General features: G+C 36.5%; 1 pseudogene; it reads left to right on the top strand.

Moving 5' to 3' along the window:
* Positions 1 to 8,795: 8,795 nt before the first annotated feature.
* Positions 8,796 to 10,854, top strand: LOC124985651 (signal peptidase complex subunit 2-like; annotated as a pseudogene).
* The last annotated feature ends 421 nt before the right edge of the window (positions 10,855 to 11,275 follow it).

Below are 11,275 nucleotides of genomic sequence, written 5' to 3'. Positions count from 1 at the left end.
ATGGGCATCACAGAATCTGGGAAAGGAGAGCATTTCTAGAACATAGAGGTAGCCAGTTCTGTCAAATACTGCTAAGCCAGAGAATAAGATGAGGGCAAAAAATCAAACATTAGATTTGGTAATATGAAAATTATTGGAAGCCTTGACTAGAACAGCTTCAGTAGGTTTTTGTAGACAACAATGGGGAACTGAAGAGTGAAAAAAAAAAAAAGAAACACAGAAATCCTTTTCAAGTTTAGTCATGTGGAGAGAGCAGGAAGTGGGACTGTGCTTACTGAGTCTCAGCAGAGTACTTCTGGAGACCTGGGCCTTTCCAGCTCATTGACCATCAGGCTCCCCCAATCTCAGTGATGGTTTGTCTTTGCTTCATCTTTTTGCCTGGGCCCTTTATTTTGCTGTTCATTCATGCAGCTCCTCTCCTTTTCTTGTGCCTGTAGATACACCAAGTATTTTCTGTGTTTCAGAATTCTCAGTATTTAACTCTAGTTGAACAGCATTTTTTTTTTTTTTTTTTATTTCAGGTTGTGGTTATGTGAGATAAACTAGGTGATTTTTAAAATCATCTAAACTTTCCAAAATATTAAAATTATCTCTTCTAAAACAATGTAAGCTCAGTATTAACTCATAAAATAAAGTTTTATCTGACCACAAAAAAATTAAAAAAAAAAAAATGTAGTCAAACTGTAGAGATCCTATGGCAGATTCAAAGGAGCTAGATCACCAGAGAAGCAGCATCTGCAGAATTCTGAACCAGAGAATCCTGAGTTGAACTCCAGTTTCTGTGTTTCATCTAGGACAATTTATTAATTAATAAATTTTCATTCCATTTCATTATTTTTACATATATAAATTTATATTCATTTTCCCATATAGATTCATATAGTTTATACATAAATTACACATTTACATATCAATTTTATAATTTTAAATGTATCTTATTTATTTCATCTTGAGATATATTCATCTATGTGCATGGACAAATGTGTATGCATTTATATAGATATTTGTATCTTAAAATATTTGTTCTAATTAGTTATACATACAGCAGAATGCATTTTGACACATCATACATAAATGGAGTAGTTTCTCATTCTTCTGGTTGTACATGATGTAGAACACACCAGTTGTGTAGTCATATATGAGCTGCTATAAACCTTGATGTGGCTGTGTCACTGTAGTATGCTGCTTTTAGGTCCTTTGGGTATAAACCAAGGAGTGGGATAGCTGGATCAAATGGTGGTTCCATTTCAAGTTTTCTGATAAATCTCCATACTGCTTTCCAGAGTGGTTGCACCAATGCAGTCCTACCAGCAATGTTTGAGTCATTTTTCCCCACATCCTTGCCAGCATTTATTATTGCTTGTATTCTTGATAATTGCCATCCTGACTGGAGTAAGATTAAATCTTAGAGTAGTTTTTATTTAAATTTCTCTAATTGCTAGAGATGTTGAACATTTTTTTCATGTATTTATTGATCGATTATATTTTTTGTAATTGCAAACAAATGGGGTACAACTTATTTCTCTGGTTGTACATGAAAGAAAGTATACCATTTGTGTACTCATACATTTACCTAGGGTAATGGTGTTTGATTCATTCTGTTATTTTTTTCCTTCCCCCCACCACTCCCACCCGTCTTTTCCCTTTATACAGACCCTCCTTCCTCCATCTTTGCCTCCCTCCCACCCCCCATTATGTCTCATCATCCACTTATCAGCGAGATCATTCCTCCTTTGGTTTTTTGGGATTGGCTTATATCACTTAGCATGATATTCTCCAACTTCAACCATTTGCCATAATTTTACTCTTCTTTATGGCTGAGTAATATTCCATTGTATATATATACCACAGTTTCTTTATCCATTCATCAATTGAAGGGCATCTAGGTTGGTTCCACAATCTGGCTATTGTGAACTGAGCAGCTATGAACATTGATGTGGCTGTATCTCTGTAGTATGCTGATTTTAAGTCCTTTGGGTATAGGCCAAGGAGTGGGATAGCTGTGTCAAATGGTGGTTCCATTCCAAGTTTTCTAAGGAATCTCCACACTGCTTTCCAGAGTGGCTGCACTAATTTGCAACCCCACCAGCAATGTATGAGTGTGCCTTTTTCCCCACATCCTCACCAACACCTGTTGTTGCTCGTACTCTTGATAATCGCCATTCTAATTGGGGTGAGATGGAATCTTAGGGTAGTTTTGATTTGCATTTCTTTTACTACTAGAGATGTTGAACATTTTTTCATATATCTGTTGATTGCTTGTAGATCGTCTGTGAAGTACCTGTTCATTTCCTTATCCCATTTGTTGATTGGGTTATTTGTATTCTTGGTGTAGAGTTTTTTGAGTTCTGTGTATATTCTGGAAATTAGTGCTCTATCTGAAGTATGAGTGACAAAGATTTTCTCCCACTCTGTAGGTTCTCTCTTCACATTGCTGATACTTTCCTTTGCTGAGAGAAAGATTTTTAGTTTGAATTTATCCCAGTTATTGATTCTTGCTTTTATTTCTTAGGCTATGGGAGTCCTGTTAAGGAAGTCTGATCCTAGGTTGACAGGTAAAGATTTGGACCTACTTTTTCTTCTATAAGATGCAGGGTCTCTGGTCTGATTCCCAAGTTCCTTGATCCATTTTGAGTTGAGTTTTGTGCAGGGTGAGAGATAGGGGTTTACTTTCATTCTGCTGCATATGGATTTCCAGTTGAAGAGGCTATCTTTTCTCCATTGCATATTTTTGGCACCTTTGTCTAGTATGAGAAAACTGTATTTTGTTTGGGTTTGTGTCTGTATCCTCTATTCTGTACCATTGATCTACCTGTCTATTTTGGTGCCAAGACCATGCCACTTTTGTTACTATTGCTTTGTAGTATAGTTGAAGTTCTGGTATTGGGATACCCCCTGCTTCACTCTTCCTGCTAAGGATTGCTTTAGCTATTCTGGGTCTCTTATTCTTCCAGATGGATTTCATGATTGCTTGCTCTATTTCTGTAAGGTACATCATTGGGATTTTAATTGGAATTGCATTGAATCTGTCTAGCACTTTTTGTAGCATGACCATTTTGACAATATTAATTCTGCCTATCCAAGAACATGGGAGATCTTTCCATCTTCTAAGGTTTTCTTTAATTTCTTTCTTTAGTGTTCTGTAGTTCTTATTATAGAGGTCTTTCACCTCTTTTGTTAGATTGATTCCCAAGTATTTTATTTTTTTCCAAACTATTGTGAATGGGGTAGTTTTCCTAAATTATCTTTCTGAGAAGTAAGCACTTATGAATAAAAAGCATTAGATTTATGAGCATTGATTTTATATCTTGCTACTTTACTGAATTCACTTATGAGTTCTAAAAGTTTTCTGGTGGAATTTCCCGGCTCCTCTAAATATAGAATCATGTCATCAGCAAATAGCGATAGTTTGAGTTCGTCTTTTCCTATTTGTATCCCTTTAATTTCCTTCGTCTGTCTAATTGTTCTGGCTAGAGTTTCAAGGACAATGTTGAATAGAAGTGGTGAAAGAGGGCATCCCTGCCTTGTTCCAGTTTTTAGGGGGAATGCTTTCAGTTTTTACCATTTAAATTGATATTGGCCATGGGCTTAGCATAGATAACCTTTACAGTGTTGAGGAATGTTCCTACTATCCCTATTTTTTCTAGTGTTTTGAGCATGAAGAGGTGCTGTATTTTATCAAATGCTTTTTTCTGCATCTATCACAATAATCATGTGATTCTTGATTTTAAGTCTGTTGATATGGTGAATGACATTTATTGATTTCTGGATGTTGAACCAACTTTGCATCCCTGGGATAAAACCCACTTGATCATGGTGCACTATCTTTTAATGTTTTTGTATGAAATTTGCTAAAATTTTGTTGAGAATTTTTGCATCAATGTTCTTTAAGGATATTGGTCTGAAATTTTCTTTCCTCAATGTGTCTCCGTCTGGTTTAGGTATCAGGGTGCTATTGGCTTCATAGAGTGAGTTTGGAAGGCTCCCCTCCTTTACTATTTTATGGAATACTTTGAGGAGTATTGGAATGAGCTCTTTTTTAAAGGTTTTGTAGAACTCGGCTGAGAATCGGTCTGATCCTGGACTTTTCTTTGTTGGTAGGCTTTTGATGACTTCTATTTCATTACTTGAAATTGATCTATTTAAATTGTATATGTCCTCGTGATTCAGTTTGGGAGGATCATATGTCTCTAGAAACCTGTTCATATCTTTGAGATTTACTATTTTGTTGGAGTATAGATTTTTAAAATAGCTTTTAATTATGTTTTGTATTTCAATAGTGTCTGTCATGATATTTCCTTTTTCATCCCCAAGTTTAGTAATTTGAGTTTTCTCTCTCCTTCTCTTTGTTAGTGTGGCTAAGGGTTTATCAATTTTGTTTATTTTTTCAAAAAACCAACTTTTTATTTTGTCAATTTTTTCAATTGTTTCTTTTGTTTCAATTTCATTGATTTCAGCTCTGATTTTAACTATTTCCTGTCTTCTACTACTTTTGGTGTTGATGTGTTCTTCTTTTTCTAGGACTTTGAACTGTAGTGTTAGGTCATGTTTATTTGTTGACTTTTTCTTCTTTCATTGAATGTGCTCCATGTAATGAGTTTTCCTCTAAGTACTGCTTTCATAGTGTCCCAGAGATTTGGATATGTTGTATCTTTGTTCTTGTTTACCTCTAAGAATTTTTTAATTTCCTCCCTGATGTCTTCTGTTATCCATTCATTATTCAATAGCATATTATTTAACCTCCAGGTGTTGGAGTAGTTTCTGTTTTTTTATTTTGTCATTTATTTCTTATTCAATCCATTATGATCTGATAGAATACAAAGTAGGATCTTTATCTTTTTGTATTTGCTAAGAGTAGCTTTGTGGCTTAATATATGGTGTATTTTAGAGAAGGATCCATGTGCTACTGAGAAGAAACTGTATTCACTCATTGTTGGATGGAATATTCTATATATGTCCGGTAAGTCTAAATTATCAATTGTGTTATTGAGATCTTTGGTGTTTCTATGTTCAATTTTTGTTTGGAAGATCTGTCCAGTGGTGAGATGGGTGTGTTAAAATCACCTAGTATTATTGTGTTGTGGTCTATTTGGTTCCTGGAATTGAAAAGGATTTGTTTGATGTACATGGGTGACCCACTTTTGGGGGCACATTTATGATTGTTATGTCTTGCTGATTTATGCTTCCCTTAAGTAGTATGGAAGGTCCTTTTTTATTCTTCTGACTGCCTTTGGCTTGAAGTCCACATTATCTGATATGAGGATGGATACTCTGGCTTTTTTGCTGAGTCCATGTGCATGGTATGTTTTCTCCCATCCTTTCACCTTTAGTCTGTGGGTATCTCTTTCTATGAGATGAGTCTCTTGCAGGCAGCATATTGTTGTGTCTTTATTTTTAATCCAATCTGCCAGTGTATGCCTTTTGATTGATGAGTTCAGGCCATTAACTTTCAGGGTTCTTACTGAGATATGTTTTGTATTTCTGGTCATTAGGCTTGTTTTTGTTTTTGTTTTGTTTTGTTTTGTTTTGTTGTTTTATTTAGTATGCTGCTCCATGATGCTTTCTTTTAAATTTATTTTTATTGTAAACAAATGGAATACATCTTGTTTCTCTGTTTGTATATGAAGTAGAGGCATACCATTTGTGTAATCATACATTTACATAGGGTAATAGTTTTTAATTCATTCTGTTACATTTTTCCTTCCCCCCCACCCCTCCTACCCCTCTTTTCCCTCTATACAGTCTCTCCTTCCTCCATTCTTGCCCCCTCCCACCCCTCATTATGTGTCATCATCCTTTTATCAGCAAGATCATTTGTCCTTTGGGTTTTTGAGATTGGCTTATCTCACTTAGCATGATATGCTCCAATTTCATCCATTTGCCTGCAAATGCCATAATTTTACAATTCTTTATGGCTGAATAATGTTCCATTGTATATACATACCACAGTTTCTTTATCCATTCATCTTGTTGTATACTTGAAGATCTGGTATTGCGATACCCACTGCTTCACTCTTCCTGCTAAGGATTGCTTTAGCTATTCTGGGTTTCTTATCCTCCAGATGGATTTCATGATTGCTTGCTCTATTTCTGTATGGTATGTCATTGGGATTTTAATTGGAATTGCATTGAATCTGTATAGCACTTTTGGTAATATGGTCATTTTGACAATATTAATTCTGCCTATCCAAGAACATGGGAGATCGTTCCATCTTCTTAGGTTTTCTTTAATTTTTTTCTTTAGTGTTCTGTAGTTCTCATTGTAGAGGGCTTTTGCCTCTTTTGTTAAATTGATTCCCATGTATTTTATTTTTTTCAAAGCTACTGCGAATGGAGTAGTCTTTCTAACTTCTCTTTCTGAAGATTCATCACTTATGTATAAAAATGCATTAGATTTATGAGCATTGATCTTATATCCTGCTACTTGCTGAATTCACTTATGAGATCTAAAAGTTTTCTCATGGAATTTCCCCGTTTTGTTTTTCTTTTTTAACATGACTTGGTTTCCCCTTTATTCAGTTATTTCTTTAGGGTAGTTCTTCCCTTTACTGATTTGAATTGTTGTTTTTCATCTCTTCTTCATGGAATATTTTGCTGAGAATGTTCTGGAGTGCCAGCTTTCTAAACTTCTTTTAGCTTTTGTTTATCATGGAAGTATTTTATTTCATCATCAAATCTGAATTTAAGTTTTGCTGGGTATAAGATTCTTGGTTGGCATCGATTTTCTTTTACAGCTTGAAAAATGTTTTTCCAGGCCCTTCTAGTTTTTGGGGTCTGGGTTGAAAAATCTGTTGATATCCATATTGGTTTCCCCCTGAATGTAATTTGATTTTTTCTCTTGCAACCTTTAAAATTCTATCTTTATTTTGTATGTTAGATATTTTCATTTTAATGTGCCTTGGTGTGGGTCTGTTGTAATTTTGTATATTTGGAGTCCCATATGCCTCTTGTACTTGATTTTCCATTTCATTCAAAATTTGGGAAATTTTCTGATATTATTTCATTGAATAGATTGTTCATTCCTTTGGTTTGTTTCTCTGTGCTTTCCTCAATCCCAATAATTCTTAAATTTGGCATTTTCATGATAGCCCATAATTCTTGTAGATTCTGTTCATGATTTCTTACCATCTTCTCTGTTTGGTCAACTTTATTTTCAAGATTAAATATTTTGTCTTCAATGTCTGAGGTTCTGTCTTCCAGTTGTTCTATCCTATTGGTTATGCTTTCTATGGAGTTTTTAATTTGGTTTATTGTATCCTTCATTTCAAGAATTTCTTTTTTTTTTTTTTTCAAAATCTCTCTCTCTTTATTGAAATGATCTTTTGCTTCCTGCATTTGCTCTTTTAACTGTTGAGTGGTGTGATCACTCAGTGCCTGCATTTGTTCTCTCATCTCATTGTTTGCTTCTCTGATCATTTTAATCATGTATTCTGAACTCCCTTTCCAACATTTCTTCTGCCATGCTGTCATTGGATTTTATTGATGTAGCATCTAGGTTTGTTTGGGACTTTTTCCCCTTGTTTTCTCATATTGCTCAGGTATCTTCCCCTCTAGTAGTGAAAATCTGAGATATTGCTGTTTTCCCCCTATTGACTTTTAGTGTCCCTGTAGGTTTCCAATAACTCACCTTCTAGCCTTCAGTATCCTGAAGTCTTGGAGGAACTTGATAATGCAGTGATCCACAAAGGAAGCTGTCCCTCTAGTTGTGGTGGCCTCCAGTTGGGGTATACTCCCTGCTAGTGGGCAGAGGTGCCTCCACATGTTGACAGATGGTCAGCTGTAGGGGCACTAGACTGTAGGCTGTGTCCTAGCTGGTCTGGGCCTGAGTCTCTTATTCTTCCTCTCCAACGGGGAAGCCTTGCCAGGCAGCTGGACTCTGGGAAGTTCCCTACCATCCGGATCCACCGCCCCGTCTGGGAAGACTCAACCAGCAGGGAAGTGTATGATTGTATTTCTTCTTCTGTGAAGTGTCTGTTCAGTTCCTTAGGCTGTTTATTGATTGGGTTGTTTGGTTTTTTGGTGTAAGTTTTTTGAGTTCTTTATAAGATATTTTTATCTTTATCTATCTAAACCTTATGATATTTAAATGCCTTAAGGAACTAAACATTCAAGTGTTGACTATGTAAATATTTTTCTTTTTCCCTTTTTAATCAACCAGAATACAGATTAATATATATATATATATATATACATATATATATATATATCCTTACTTCTTCCTTTCCCAAGTTTCTCTCCTTCTGGAAATAATGTTTCTTTCTATTGACAACTCATTCTTCCTATCCCTTAGGTATCATCCGCTTCGATGAAATCAACTAAAAAATTTATTTTCCACCTCCAAGGCTAATTTTTACACTCAGTATCTCCTTTCATTTCATAGGATCTTTGCTGATTCTGCAGTTTTAAAACCTTCTCTCTTTATCTATCACTACTGCTAAAATCTTATCAATAGACATTTTATGGAAACAGCCTGTCTTTCTCACACAATCTGTTTTACTTATTTTCCTTTATTCTATTCAGCCTCTGCAAAGTCAGTCTGTATTTTCATATTACCTTCTAATTCCTTGCTATTTGGTCTCCAGTTTTTATTTTTTTTTTTTAATATAAATTTCCCTGTTCTCTCTCAAGTCTAGACTAGTAAGGTTAGCTATGTTATTTGTGAGACCAAGGGTAAAATGAAAATTAGGGCCCTTTGTCCAAAAAGCAGGAAAAGGACATGCAGTTGAAAAACATAACTCCATAAATACTTTCCTTTTAAGCATTTTATTACTCATAAAATGTAAGAGGTATTAGAAATGTTATCTAATCTGCGAGTAAAATATCCAGGAAAGCCTCCAGAGTCTGCCTCCATGCAGAGCCTCTCTTGCCTTCCAGAGTTCCCAGGTGGCCCCAGTGCACACTACCTCCTCTCTCTTGGAGCATCCCTTGTCTTAGATGTAAGAACTGCAGATTCTCTGACCTTTAGACCAGAGACATGCACCACTGTCCTTCTTGTTCTCAGGCCATCAGCTTTGACCTGAAAGTTCCACAATCTGCTTCCCATTTCTCAGGCACTTGAACGTCATTGGAGCCAGGCTACCATCTTCCCTGGTTCTACAGCTTGCAGGTGACCTACTGTGAGATTTCCCAACTTCCATAACCAAGTGGGCCAATTCCTCTAATACATATCCTTTCATCTGCCATCTATCTATTATCTGTCAGTCTGTCTCCTATTATTGGTTCTATCTCTCACTAATAAAGGGGTGAGAAAGAGGGTCTCCATTCAGACATAACAAAGAGGATATCAGAGTAGCAATGGTCATGGGAAATACAAGTCAGTCATTCAGAAGACAGCCAGGGCTAAGCGTGTAAGATTAGGAGCTGTCAGAATACGGATATGCAGATTATGAGGGGATGGTGTTAAGGGTGGAGCTAGAGAAGATGACCAAGGGTGGAATACAGAGAAACCCCAGTGTTCAAGAATGAACAGAAGAGAAAGAGCCCTGCAAAGATTGCTCGAGAAAGAGATAAGGGGAGTGAGCAAATGAGGAGAGCAAATGAGGGGGAACTCTGAAGAAATTTCCTGGATAGAAAAAGTGAGCAAGGATAATTGAGAGAAAGCCCCATTCTGGTAATGAATAGGGAGCAGGGATGCCAGGAAGAGGTGAAGCTGGGGAGGGAGATGCAGAAGCAGGTAAGGCGGCAGTGGCGGGAGCACAGGGCAGGCGAAATGGTAGCAGGGAAAGCAGTATTGGGCAGGTGGTGGCACCAGCTGTGGAACAGGCATCAATGACACTGCCTTGTTAGATAAATGGGAAATTGATGATAAGCTTGTAAAAACTGACAAATGGGATGGATCGGCTGTGTAAACTCTTTGGAGAATTCTGCCAAAATGGTACTTCTGGAAAAGTACAAGTATGTGGGGAATTTTGGGCTAATTGCTGGTTGCCTCACTATCAGTTCCATCTCCTGTGTCTTTGCCATAGTGACTTAATTTGGGATTATATGCACCTCTTTCCAGAATACAAGCCAGTTTTGGTTCTTTGCAGTCATATCCTATTTTGTGATGATGGGAATTCTGACCTTTTATACCCAATATAGTGAGAAGAGCATCTTTCTTGTGGCTCACAGGAAAGATACTACTGGGATGGATCCTGATGATATCTGGCAACTGTCCTCCAGTCTCAAAAGGCTCCATGACAAATATACCCTAAACCTGACCTTCATCAGTGGGAGAACAAAGCAGTAGCAGGAAGCCAAATTCTCCAAGTCTATCGTTAAGATTTTTGACCACAAGGGGACACTGGTCATGGATGCATATGAGTTTGAAATACCCAGGCTCCATGACAGTCTTGCCACAGAAAGAAAAATAAAATGGCAATTCTAAAAGCAGCCCTCTTCCTGCTGATTTATGCTGAATTACTGTATGGATAGGGGAAGAAACAGAACTTAAAATGGATAAAGTAAGAAATGTTTAAAATGTCCCTTTTTTACCCTGAAATTTTTTCTATTCTGGAAAAATAGGATTTTCTAGCACAGATATAAGAAGTTGTAGCTCTTATGTCTAGCTGTAGCTTCCTTGGTCTGCTGATTGTGTTTTGTTTTGCTTTGGGAAGGCATTCTTGTTAAGGGCTATATAAGTCTTTTGTACCTGGTAGTACTTTCCATAGTATAACTTGGTACCATTTCAAGACTCCATTTTAAAAAATTGTTAACCTGTTGCTGACCTTGTCTTAATTCCTGTTTCAATAACTGTTTCCCTGAAGAATTCAGGATAAAACTTTTGTGTATGAAAGTTTTCCTTCACACATCATCTTATGAATGTGTATATATCTGACTTGGGGAATTACAAAAAAAAAAAAAATACAGTTTTTTAATTTGTTTGAAACCAACCTACCTGTTATATTTTGTGCTCTTTACCAATTGAAGACAGCAGTAGAGTGGCATTTTTAGTTTTGTGTTATCTGTTTTCCACTAGTTTATCTCTGTCAACTTGTTTGTGCCCTTTACTAATTGCTGTTTTCTAATTTTGTTTTTAAATAAAAGGAAAGAAGATGTGAAAAAAAAAAAGAGGAGAGGCAGCTAGCTCCTTGGGAATTCACCAAGTACCTGTCACATGCCAGAAGCAGCTAGTACTTTGTACACACATCCCTTCATCTTGTCAGGGACCTTTAAGGTTGGATATCAGCATGCTTGACAGGTGGCAAACTGAGCCACAGAGATATACCACACTCACTCAAGTTCTATGCTAGCGAGCCGCAGATGAGAATTCTAGCTGCATATATAGGTCAAGAGA

The sequence above is a fragment of the Sciurus carolinensis genome, chromosome 5 (assembly GCF_902686445.1).
Source record: "Sciurus carolinensis chromosome 5, mSciCar1.2, whole genome shotgun sequence".
Lineage (NCBI taxonomy): Eukaryota > Metazoa > Chordata > Mammalia > Rodentia > Sciuridae > Sciurus > Sciurus carolinensis.
This window is presented reverse-complemented; position numbering and strand designations above follow the sequence as displayed.